The sequence below is a fragment of the Puntigrus tetrazona genome, chromosome 24 (assembly GCF_018831695.1).
Source record: "Puntigrus tetrazona isolate hp1 chromosome 24, ASM1883169v1, whole genome shotgun sequence".
NCBI lineage: Eukaryota > Metazoa > Chordata > Actinopteri > Cypriniformes > Cyprinidae > Puntigrus > Puntigrus tetrazona.
The window spans coordinates 5,380,929-5,394,945 of NC_056722.1; the positions used below are offsets into that span (position 1 = coordinate 5,380,929).

The 14,017-nt window shown below is 37.3% G+C and overlaps 1 pseudogene; it reads left to right on the forward strand.

Annotated features, from left to right (window-relative positions):
• Window positions 1-5,909: 5,909 nt before the first annotated feature.
• Window positions 5,910-14,017, forward strand: LOC122330194 (annotated as a pseudogene).

Below are 14,017 nucleotides of genomic sequence, written 5' to 3' on the forward strand. Positions count from 1 at the left end.
TTTACTGAGACTCAAAGTTTCGCTTGCTCCCAGGACATTTCTATTTAATACAGGCTCTCAGCCAACAGCTCAAACGACACATTTACCAGGTTAAAAAAATAAGATGCCAAAGATCTGTTAATAAATCAACACGTGATTACTTTCAGGCGGTCACACAGCATAAATAATAGTATAAATAAATACTCACCTGTCCTGCCTGCAGATGCGCTTTGACTCGAGAGAAATCAAACCCATTGCTTCTCATTTTCTCCAGAAAGAACATCCCAGCGCCTTGCATTCAGACCAAATCACGTTAAAACACAATTAACAGCCGCGGCGGTTGCTTAATTATTAATGATATGCACCGATATGATTTCCATTTCACAATTGCAAAATCAAATCAGGAGTCCTTCTACATCAGGCACTATGCGGCCCGCTTCGCGCTGTCTATAATACGCACACATCTAGTCTCCAGTGTGTTTACCTTCCACCCACACATGAGCGCCGGAGCGGTAGCGGTCAGCTTATCATCGTTGAACGCGGAACCCCTCCGTGAGTCCTGACCAGAAACACAACCATCCACAAACAAACACTGAGATTACTGCTACAATATTACCATTGAGAATTCCTGGATTCAAATCAAAGCTGAATATACATTTTTATACTCTAGGACCTAAAAAAGAGTTTCCATTGGCTAGAACTAATATCTAATAATTCACTTAGTGCTGTGATTATTTTACATTAATCACATCCAAAGTTAAAAGTTTGTTTACATAATATGTTTGTGTACACGTATATACACAGATAAAATATGATATCTGTTTGCACTGTGTATATTTATTATAATATTACATAAATACAAACACATACAAGAGGAAATGTAATATTTGTATCTTACGACATATTTATATATACATTTAATATAATGTATATAATAAATAATAATAATAATAATAATAATATTATATATATAGCACACACATGTATAAGCATATGTCTAAGAGAAATATGTTATTATATTAAATAACTTATATAATAAATACATATATATATATATATATATATATATATATATATATATATATATATATATATATATATATATATATATATATATATACACACACACACACACACACACACAATTACATATTTTGTAAAAACAAAAACTTTTATTTAGGATGCGATTACAGCATTAATATATATATATATATATATATAGAATATAATCATAATATATCAAATTTAAATATATTAAAAATATGCATTAGTGAATTGATTTAATCCCATTTTTGTTTATTTTAAATATTTACGTTTAAAACTATTTATTGCCAGAAATTCCTCTTCAAGAATTATTATGCACTTTTATCAGAAAAAGAAATATAATAAATAAGCAAACAGTGATACTGTGTTACCTGAACTCGGGCAGCTCGCTGTCAGGAACTGAGCGCTGTTCTGATGAATCACCTCAAGATTTCCATCAACAGCCACCACTTTCAGCTTCAGAAACACAAATCAAGACATCACTGAGCCTTTAAACCTACCATATTGAGTTTTGCATTTTATTACTCCTCATTTCTGACAGGTTCACATTTCTTATTCCCTGAAGACTGACTCTAGTTGCTTATGCAATTAAATAAATAAACTGTGCACCAAGACCACCAACAGTAATTACATTTAGATTACTTTGAGTGTTGTTTTCACCTTTGAGCATCTTGACATCTTATTATCGATGCACAGACGTTCACAGAGAGCTAGAGACAGATCAAGAAAAGCACTAAACAGTATTGAAAGCAGGTCAGAAACAGAAAAAAAACTCAAAACAATGCTCCCTCGACAGGAAGCACAAGACAACATCTTTTATACATCATTGTAAACAAATCACTTAATCATATATTTCTATCTCGCTCCATCGATGTAGTCCAACTTTTTGCACTTATTCTATCATAACATTACTTCGGAACATTATCCGTCACCGATATGAGGGTTAATCTACCTGTTGCGTGCTGAAATCGAACCCCAGAAAACAAGAATCAGCTCCAGCAGCCATTTAGATCTAAAACATCCCGCCATCGAGCGCTACACTGTAACGAAGACTCGGCTTGTTAATATTCGCGGGGACTCTAACGCTAACTTCCTGGTCACGTGATCTAATTAACATTCGCAAGCCGTCCCCAGAGCCCAGGATTCGTTCTTTCGCCTCGCTTGGTCACGCCTACACGCCGCCGCCAGCCAATCGTGTCAGCGCGGCCTCATTAATATTCAATACCCAGCGAGCACGTGATGTAAACAGGCCCTTCGTCCGCGCCCTTAAAGGGACCGCGTCGCCTGCAAAAACATGTTTTGTTAAAGCCTAGCGAACTTTGATCTTTGACCCCGCCGTGCTGGCGGTTTAATCGATACCGTGCTTTTCAGAAATGCGTATTTATAATAGTGGAGGTTTTTTTCAACACGGGAAGCTGAAACCATTCAAGCGCGTGCAAAAAACATCTTTCTTTCAAGTGCACGTGTAAAACAAAGCAGCCAGGCAATCTGAGCTCATTTTATTCCAATAAAATAGTATTAAATAGCATTTTATGAAAGTGAATTGGAGCTCGCAGTGTGCTCAAACGACCCAAGACTTTATTTATGCATTAATGCATTAATGTTAGATGCACTGCTGCTATTAACACGTTACAGAATTAAATGCGTATGTGTGGAAGTGTTATTTAAGCGTTGGGTGCAATTCACCTGAACAAACTGCATAATGCACTTTAGGCAACATGCAAAATGATTGGGTTTGTGAATGTTCACCTCACCCGTTGCATCAACAATACTGAGCAAACATTGTGACAAATTGCTTGATTAATGAGTTCAGCTGCATTATTTTATTCTTGCAATGCCTTGCTTTTCTCTTTTTTTATTCTACAGGTGTTTTGGCCAGACTCGGCACAACACAAGATAGAAATATAACGCATTACTGCTCCTTCTGCCTTAACCGTCCTGAGAACGACCTTGACCTGCCCTCTTCTGTTTGCGTTTTAATGCAGCTCGTTGGCAATGCCCTCAAAGCACACACGCTTGCGTGAAGAGAGCCTTGGGTGGACAGGTCGAGCGCGTTTAGGACTACGCTGCAATAAAGCAGAGTTTCTGCGGGCGTTCTCGGGATGTGCTGTTGCTGGTATCTGTGGAGAGAGATCTGGACGGAAGAGGAGAGGATGGACATCGAGCTTCTAGAAGAACAATACAGCTCCATCAGAGAAACAGAGGCGACAGGCTCAGCTCGTCTGCTTCAGGACAGGCAAGAAGCAATGTTTGGGTTCGCAAAGTGGAGTTTAGGCTCTCTGATTCGTTAAATGAAGCAGCAAAGAACAGCAAAGCTTCTTCTGAACTGAGAGTCTTTCACTGGAGAGCTTGCTCGGAGCTTTATCCTTAAGTGAAGTGTTATGTGTTAAAAGTCGTAAAGCGATGAAGTTGCATAGTTAGATCAGCAGAAAAAGCGTGGATTAGCTCTACAGCCGAATCAATACCTTTACTCAAAGTTGTGCTAAAACCTAAAACCAAAACTTTTTCGTCCGCTTCGAAGTGTACATGATCCAGAAACAATAGCAGCGCATGAATTAGCCATTTGTAGTCCATGTTTAGTGCATTTAAATCATTTGCACTCATGTATATTAATATTTTGTGTCACATTTACCCATGGAGCATTTTTTTAAGTTGCAAATGTTCAAATCTTACAACTCAGGGTTATTATAAATTATTAAACCTTAATCTAAAACCATAAATATTTTTGTTACTTTGAAATTTTGACTAAAGTATATATATATACATACACACACACACACACACACACATATATATATATATATATATATATATATATATATATATATATATATATATATATATATATATATATATATATTAATATTAAAATTATTTTTTTTTAAATAAAATGCAAATAGAAAATAAATTAATTACAAAAAATAATAAAAACTAAATATAAATTAATAAAAAAAAAATTGTAAGCATTTCCACTATTCCACTACCCTGAAAATTTCCACCACTTTGGAAAAAATTAATAAAATACATTAAAGAGCATTGTGACAACTTGCCCCAACCTCAAAGCTAAGGGGTTTTTTTGTGGTGATTTAAAGTAGTGCTTCATCATGTGACGTTGTGTTCATCTTCAGCACCAAGCGGCTCAGAGATGAGCGTCACGAGAGTCCGGTGGAGGTGCTTCCGTGTGTCGGATCAAAGCGCTCTCCTTGGCCCCTGAGGCGGGGCGGCTCGGAGACACATCACCTGAAGCTCTCGCTCCGGCGGTCCTGAGCAGACACCACCCCTTCCCTCAGAGAAAGAGCCTGAGAAGAAATCAGAGACGGCCGGAGACTGGGCCTCTCGCCTCGCTCTGAAAAACTCACCTTTCTGCCGTCAAACAGGTTTTATCTGTACATCTATTACAAAGAAGTCAGCATTTAAAAGAGAGAGAGAAACACAGAACTAAACAAAAACATCTTATATTAAACTCCTTTCCAATAACACTGTGAAGCACTAAATACAAGTATGCATCTAGGAAATATGAACGAAATAGTTGAATGAAGTTATGATCAAACATTAATAGAAAGTTATCAGCCGTTTCATAATGTTTTTTTAACTATACAGCATTCATGGGGCGCATTAATAGGGCGTTTGTTCAATATTTCAGAATATTGTGCGAGAAAAACAAATTAAAAATACAGGAAGGATGTTTTTAATGTTTCTAAACTGTCCGGCTTTCTCGTCGCGCTTAGACGTTGTTTTGAGCGTTACAAAAACGTTTTGCAGAGTTCTGTAAAAAAGTTACAAGAAGCTCCACGACCGACATTTATATAAATGACATTTACATGAATGATATTTTCCAGGTTTCTTGCGGTTATAAAATGATTTAAAGGTAACAAAAACGTCTTCTAACTTTATTTTTCCCCAAATGATACTTTAAGAAAGTTATGAGAATGCTTACCAAACACAAAATAACATCATAAGCAAGTTCTAGAAAGCGCTGAATGTTTTCTGACTGAATATCAAATATTAATATCAATAATGTCACTTGAAGAATGTTTTGTCCCAACATTTATATGACCTTCAGAGGAACACCAGTAGTATTCTGCAGTGACCGAAAGCAACAGCTGATTATGAATATTCATGCAGACTGTAAACAAACATTCATTTCTTGACTTCAAATCATACATCGTGTTACTAATTGTTTGTTTGTATAGTTTGCTCAATCAGGGATTGTCAGATCAATATTTGATATACACTGTACAATTAGATTTTTTTGTTGTAAATAAAAAACATGTTTTTTTGGAGTATGTTTTATAGGAAAATACTATTTCAGTCTTTCAGCTTTGACATTTCTGGTTGACATTTCTTTATAATTTATGATATTTACTAGCAATTTCTGAGTGAAAGGTCTTTGAGTACAAAAATATACACTTTAATACCCATGAATAACAACCGTTCATTAATAAAAAAAAAAAGATAATTAATTTTTAAATAATATATAATTAAAAAATAATATTTTTATAATAAAATGAATGAATTGTAGTATGGACTGGATTAAAATAAAATAAATATTGTGGATTAATACATGCATCAAAATTATTACCTTTCTTGTAAACCTAATACATCCTCAATACACATCAATACAGTAAAAATAAACCAACAGGGTACTAAATAAATAAAATAAGGTTTTCATTGGAATAATACATTTATCACAATTATTATCTTTCAAGTAAACCTAATGAATTCTCAATATACACCAAAAAATCTATAGGTATGTTCAAAAGAATGTTAAATAATAAGATAATACACATTCTATTTGATAAATATGTAGAAATAAAATATATAGTACAGCAAACATCTCATCCCCAGACCAGTAGGAGGTGCTAAAAGCACAAAAAAAGATTTAAAAAAAAAAAAATCACATGACGTATAGAACCGGAAGTGACAGTGAATCAGGAAAAAAAACAATAACAACATCACGTGTTCTCAGCGCAGAGTCGGTGAGACGTTTTTAACTTTTAACAATATATTTAACCACAGCTCACGAGTCTCACGTTAACAACACACACACACACACACGTGTAGAGAAACGATAAAGCCTGTGAAGGGGCTGAGCTGTTACTTGACGCGTCTGAAGATCGGCTTTTCAGGGGATTTCCACTCCGCGGATGGGTTTCGCTTTCGGTTCCAGACTCTTCGTGCTTCACAAGATCTCCGGAGGTCTGTAGAGATGGAGGAGAAGCACATGCAGTCAGTGCTGATCTCTCTGCTGAGGCAGGATAAAGTCCAGCTCTGGACTGAGCCTTTCGTTTCTGACCAGCAGAAGATCCTGGTGAGTGGAGCACCTACAGCTCTGAGCCTTGAACAGCGCTGGACTACTTCCTCACTGCTTCAGACATACTGCTTACTCCAGACATACTACTTACTCCAGACATACTACTTACTCCAGACATACTACTTACTCCAGACATACTGCTTACTCACTACTTACTCTAGACATACTACTTACTCCAGACATACTACTTACTTCAGACATACTACTTACTCCAGACATACTGCTTACTCACTACTTACTCCAGACATACTACTTACTCCAGACATACTACTTACTCCAGACATACTACTTACTCACTACTTACTCCAGACATACTGCTTACTCACTACTTACTCCAGACATACTGCTTACTCCAGACATACCTACTTACTCCAGACATACTACTTACTCCAGACATACTACTTACTCCAGACATACTGCTTACTCACTACTTACTCCAGACATACTACTTACTCCAGACATACTACTTACTCCAGACATACTACTTCTTACTCCAGACATACTACTTACTCCAGACATACTGCTTACTCCACTACTTACTCCCAGACATACTGCTTACTCCAGACATACTACTTACTCCAGACATACTACTTACTCCAGACATACTACTTACTCCAGACATACTGCTTACTCACTACTTACTCCAGACATACTGCTTACTCACTACTTACTCCAGACATACTACTTACTCCAGACATACTACTTACTCCAGACATACTGCTTACTCACTACTTACTCCAGACATACTACTTATTCCAGACATACTACTTATTCCAGACATACTACTTACTCCAGACATACTACTTACTCCAGACATACTGCTTACTTACTGCTTACTCCAGACATACTACTTATTCCAGACATACTACTTACTCCAGACATACTACTTACTCCAGACATACTACTTACTCCAGACATACTGCTTACTCCAGACATACTACTTACTCCAGACATACTACTTACTCCAGACATACTACTTACTCCAGACATACTGCTTTACTCACTACTTACTCCAGACATACTGCTTACTCCAGACATACTACTTACTCCCAGACATACTACTTACTCCAGACATACTACTTACTCCAGACATACTGCTTACTCACTACTTACTCCAGACATACTACTTACTCCAGACATACTACTTACTCCAGACATACTGCTTACTCACTACTTACTCCAGACATACTGCTTACTCACTACTTACTCTAGACATACTACTTACTCCAGACATACTACTTACTCCAGACATACTACTTACTCCAGACATACTACTTACTCCAGACATACTGCTTACTCACTACTTACTCCAGACATACTACTTACTCCAGACATACTACTTACTCCAGACATACTACTTACTCCAGACATACTGCTTCACTCACCACTTACTCCACATACTGCTTACTTACTGCTTACTCCAGACATACTACTTACTCCAGACATACTACTTACTCACTGTGTACTCCAGACATACTACTACTACTTTCACAGATGTTGTAGCTCTGTGTCTTTCCATAAACATCTATTAAAACACTAGGAATTATTAGGAATTATTAACCTAGGAAATATTGTATTGTTGTATTTCAGATCAGTGAGGTTGAGGGCATTGGAAGTAATTGAGTAACAAGGATATGAACTGTGATATTATTACTGAAACACATTTATTTTTGGTTTATTCAGGAACTGGCTCAGAAATACGTGTCAGTCACTGAGTTTTCTCTGGAGGAGGTGATATCGACTCTGGAGAGCATCAGAGCAGACACCAGCAGAAAAGATGAAGGAATAAAGAGTTTAAAGAGACGTCCGTGGCCGCTGGAGCTCCATCTGCCCAAGAGAGAAGGAGAGGTGCTGCATTCACATCCAGTGACTTTACACAGAGGATTCAGTGACTTAACTCCTGATATTTTGTTTTGTTTTAAAGAATAGGAAAAGGAAAGTTCATTTAAAATTAAAACTGGACATCACCGCAAAAGAGCTGAAGAAGCATTAAGTAAAAAAATCGTACAGTTTATCTCACAGTTAAAGCTTTTTATTTATTTATTTATACATTATATTTTTATATTTATTTTTAGTTTATACAACACATTTTTACTTTTTTCGTCTTCCAATTTTAAAGTTTATATTGCAAAGCTTTGACATTTTTCTTGCACTTTTCTATAATTTTCTATTATTATTCATTATATTATTTTATTATTATATTTAAACTGTAAAAACAGAATTGTGGGATTCAAATTCAGAATTCTGGGAATAAAATATTTGTTTGTTTTTTTGAATTGATTGGCAGAAATGCCTCCCGTGCGTTTTTTCGTGCAATTCCTTTTCAGTCCTTTGTGTTTTGGTTTTAAAGGATCAGAGAGGAGCATGGACTCGAACACTTTAACCTGATTTTGTGGGAAGATTACTGTCTCCAGGTAAATGACTGACCGTTTATATTTGCGTGTGAATTCCTGCGTGTTGTGACATGGCCCGTGTCACTTTAAGGGAAAAGACTCGATGAACAGAGCGTGAAGAACAACAGTAAGGTCATGGTGCTGAGTCGTGTCTTGAACAGGAGAAGACTGAGATGCTGGAGGAAGAGGAGAAGAAGCGGCAGCAGGAGGAAGGACTGCAGAAAACGCAGAAGGGTTTCCAGATCCTGTCAGAAAGAGGTGAGCGTTACAGTCCCTCCAGTCACTCTTTTATTTGCAATCTTGTACAATTCGTCATTTTGGCTGCAAAATAATGCATAAAAAAGCAATCACCATGCACAGAAAGGCGCTTAAATACAATCAAAATCATGTCAAAGTGCCCAGTATTTGTGTGCAGATATTAGCTGGAGCTTGTGCGTTAGATCTTAAAGTGACAGCAGCCTATACAATCATATACAAAAGTATTTGTTATGTTTATTATTGTACATCTAGTGTCATTACATGATATGCTATAACTGGTGTCTGAATTATAAAAGAACATTTTAAACAAAATACTTTCTATCTGCTAATTATTTTTGAAATCTTAGTGGTGCTGATCCTACAAACCTGTCTGAAGTGATATATATATATATATATATATATATATATATATATATATATATATATATATATATATATATATGAATATGTGGTCAAAGGTGAAAAAAGGTTTAAGTATTAATTGCAATTTTGTTTGTTTTTCTAAATATTTCCAACTAAAACCAACTGATGACACGTTAAAGAGATGAATTATCTTCACCCCAAAGTCTAATTAGCTTTAATTTTACATTTTTAAATCCTAGGTTTTCCCCATTTAATTGAGCGATATGCTTCGTGTTCTTTTGTGCACTTTTTCATGCACGTCGTTTGAAGTTTCTCATGAATATTGTATTACACTGAATGACAACGCAACATTATTTCAACCAAATTTTATTCTCCAAAAACTAGTTTGAAGCATTAAAAGCGGACACTTTACTTCCGTTTAAAGTGCTTTCTGTGGACATGAAGTTGATTTAGTGAATTTCTCGCCGTTATATCGCATTATCGTTTCATAATTAATATTTCTGTGTCCATCAGGCGGGAGTGAAGACCCGTCTACCACCCGTTCTTAGAGATCGCGATCAGAAAGGAAATCCTCTGCAGATCCCTGACAGCGAGAGGAAGGTGAATCCATTGTCAAGTTTGTCTATAAATGTGTTTTCCAGTATCTCCTCATGAACTGGTGGGATGTTTTTCTCTTAAAGCATTGCTTTGGCTGCTTGCATTGCTCAGGCTCTGATCCTGGCGATGGGTTTCCCACGAGAAAGGTCGGCGCTGATGAAGAAGAGGAACCACAGCGCTGCTCTTTCTCACCTGGCGCGGGCGACCAGACAGTTCAAGTACTGCTTCTTCAAATCTTAAATACGTCTCATTTATTCATTCTTATGAAATACAAAGCCTTAAAGTTCTATAGAATACAACCCATTGGATTCTTAGAATAGGATTCATTGGATTCCTATGCAATATGGCTCATTTAAATCTTATAGAACGTGTCCTGTTTGATTTTTGATTCCTATAGAATAAAACTAATTAAGTCTTTATATGAATCAAAGCTTGACTTGAATGAAGCACATTTGATTCTTTTGATTCTTGTAGAAAGACACATTTGGTTCATTTTGATTCTTATGATATGACACATTTGATTCTTAAAAATTAAAGATGTGATTCTTATAGAATATGACACATTTAGTTTGCTTGTGGAAGATGTTTTGGAATTGTTTGATTATAGAAAAAGGCACACTTGATTCTTATAGAGATGTAACACATTTGATTCTTAAAAAATTAAAGATTTGATTCTTATAAAAAAGGAACACATTTGACTCTTTGACTCCTATTTTATAGAATAGGAATTGTTTGATTCTTATAGAATGTGACTTTTGATTCTTATCAAATGCGACTTGTTTTATTCTTATAAAATAAGACTTGATTAATTCTTATAGAGTGTGTGACATTTGATTCTTAAAAAGTACAACTTGTTTAATTCGTATAGAACATGACTCATTTACTTCTTATAGAATACCGGTTGTTTGATTCATATAGAATATGACATATTTGATTCTTGTACAATCGACTTGTTTAATTCTTATAGAGCAGGACTTGTTTGACTCGTTAACCTTTGATTCTCATACATGAAAAATACAACTCCTTTGATTCCTTATTGATTATGATCACGATTGATTCTTCTAGAATATGAGTCGTTTGGTCTCAGTGTTAATCCAGTGTGGTGTGTGTGTGTGTGTGTGTGTGTGTCGAGGCAGTAAGTGTAACTCAGCGCTGCTGAAGACGGTGGATAACTACGCTGTCCTGCAGCTGGATGTGTGTGGTGTTATCAGGCTCTGCAGCAGCTCGACTTTCTGAACGACGCTCGACAGCGTCTGGAGCGAGCCGAGGACTGCTTCAAGAGATGCTACGGGGGCAGCAGAGCCCCGTCTGCAGCAGATCAAGGTCTGAGAAACACCTCCAGCGTCACACACACACACACACACACACACGTGTGTTTACAGCGCATGTCACGTGTTTCTCAGGGTCACACGGAGGAGAGGGACGTGCTGTTTCTGAGGCTCTATCTTCTCCAGAGTCTGCTGGCCTACCCACGGCGGCAACAAGAACCAAGCGTTAAACAAGCTCAGAAACGTAACCGCTTACCTTTTCAATGATTCTTTTTCTATTACAACCAAAATACAGGTTTCAAAGAGCTTTAACTGCTCGTAGCGCTTTTTAACTTGTCATTGTTCATATTAGGCTCTTACAGGTAGAGTTATACAGATAGTTTACTTCTAAAGAAAGTGAACAGAAACACATATCGCATAAACAATAAAATACTTCAGAAGTATAAAGAGGACTTGTTTCTTAGAATATGGCTGTACTTTTATTGTGTATGCCAGTTCATATTTTGTGATGCAACTTAAGGTACACTCGTAAATAACCGAACTGTGTGTGTGAACCGTATTAGAGACTGACACCTGTATTCTGCTGCTGTGTGAACGTGGCCTTATAATAATATAATAATAATAGCTTCATTCTAAAAACAATTCTTTCATTTTTTAGAATGTGGCTTGTTTGATTCTTATAGAACATGACTCAGTTGATACTTGTATAATATGGCTTGATTGTTCTAGCATTTTGATTCATGTGATTGTTCTTATCTAGAATATAACTCGTTTGATTCTTCTAGAAAATGACTTATTTAAAATGTTCTAGATATGACTCGTTTGGTTCTCTTAGATTTTTCGTTTGATTTTTCTAGCGTTTGACACGTTTGGTTCTTCTAGAGTATGACTTGTTTGATACTCTTAAAATATGACTTCGTTTGATTCTTCTAGAGCATGACTCGTTTGATTCTCTTATATTTTACTCGTTTGATTTTTCTAGAGTTTCACACTTTTGGTTGTAGAGTATGACTTGTTTGATACTCTTAAAATATGACTCGTTTGATTCTTCTAGAGCGTGAATCGTTTGATTCTTCTAGAGCGTGACTCGTTTGATTCTTCTAGAGCGTGACTTCGTTTGATTCTTCTAGAGCGTGACTCGTTTGATTCTTCTAGAGCGTGACTCGTTTGATTCTTCTAGAGCGTGACTCGTTTGATACTCTTAAGAGTATGATCGTTTGATTCTTCTAGTTTTTGACTCGTTTGATTCTTCTAGAGCATGAATCATTTGATTCTTCTAGAGTCAAGTCATGTCAAGTCAAGTCAAGTGGATTTTTATTGTCATTTCAACTACATATAGCTGTGCAGTACATAGTGAAATGAGACAACATTTCTCCAGGACCTGGTGCTACATGAAGTCACACTTACAACTTACAACAAAATACAAAAGAACTCAGATACTGAGCTAAGACAGTGTCTTAGGCACATAAAGTGCAAAGTGTGCAGACTAGTGCAAACAGCAGGGAGTAGAGTGCAAACCCAGTGTGCAAACTAGTGCAAACAGTGCAAAGACATAATCAGTGCAAGAGCACAAAATACATGACTCACTTGATTCTCTCAGAGTTGGCCTCTTCTAGGTTCTTCTAGAGTTTGATTGGTCTGTGTTGGTCAGGTGGACCAGGCTGTGCGGTCAGCTGCGTCTGGACCCTGAGAAGATGCTCCAGCTGATGGCTCTGGGTTTCTCGGGCAGGAGGCTCGCCTGGGTCTGAGAGCCTGTCGAGGGAGGCGTGGAGGAGGCCGAGAGACTCATCTCTCAGAGGAAGAAGGTGCTGCAGAACAAACACATTCACAAAACAGCACAGTCTTTCCTCTCGTGAGTTAAACACGAGCTGATCTCTCATCAGGAGAAGAAGGAGCTGAAGGAGCGAGAGAGCGAGAGAAGAGGCAGCGCCGTCTGCAGGACATCAACACGCTGGTGGAGCTGGGCTTCCAGTAAGAGAGCGCCGCCAGAGCCCTCCATCAGTCCAGAGGAGACGTGGACAAAGCCTATGGGGTCAGAACACACACACACTCTCATTGGTGTAATGCATTGTGTTTATGCAGTTTAAGGTTCAAAAGCACATTATTGCCGTGTCCGGCGCTATGACACAAATAATAAAACACATTACAAGCGAGGCATTTGTTGCATCCAGTGGAGATAAAATTACTGATTATAATGACTTTTATTATTATAATGATTTATTTGTGTTCAGCTCTTCTGGAACAGTGTTTTAAACACAACGCTGATTTCTAGTTGTGTCCTTAAAGTAGTTTTGGTGATGTTGTGATGTTCTGCAGGTTCTGCTGGACAGTGCTGAAGCTCAGAGATCAGACCGATCGACAAACCTGGATCAGGTGTGTGTGTGTGTGTGTGTGTGCACGTCCACGTGTCTAGCTGTGAGATCCACATAATGATGATGATGTGAGTGTGTGTGTGTGTGAGCAGCTGCTGGCGCTGGGCTTTGAGAGGACATGGCTGACTCGGCGCTGAGGATCATGGGAGATGACCTGGCTCAGGCCACTCAGATGCTGCTGGATAACCTGGGCAAGGTTCCTCCGAGCTCCTGTCTCCATCACCTCCATCCTCCTCCTCCGAGGAGCCCAGCACCTCCGACTCCGCCGGTCAGACCTCCGTCCACTCACTGACCAATATATCATCAACACACAGAAAAATGATCTGTCCTTTGTGTAAAAAAGAAAAATACATGAGAAAAATAGATGTACTAAATACAATATGAATAATTTGAGATATACACACATTATATATATATATATATATATAT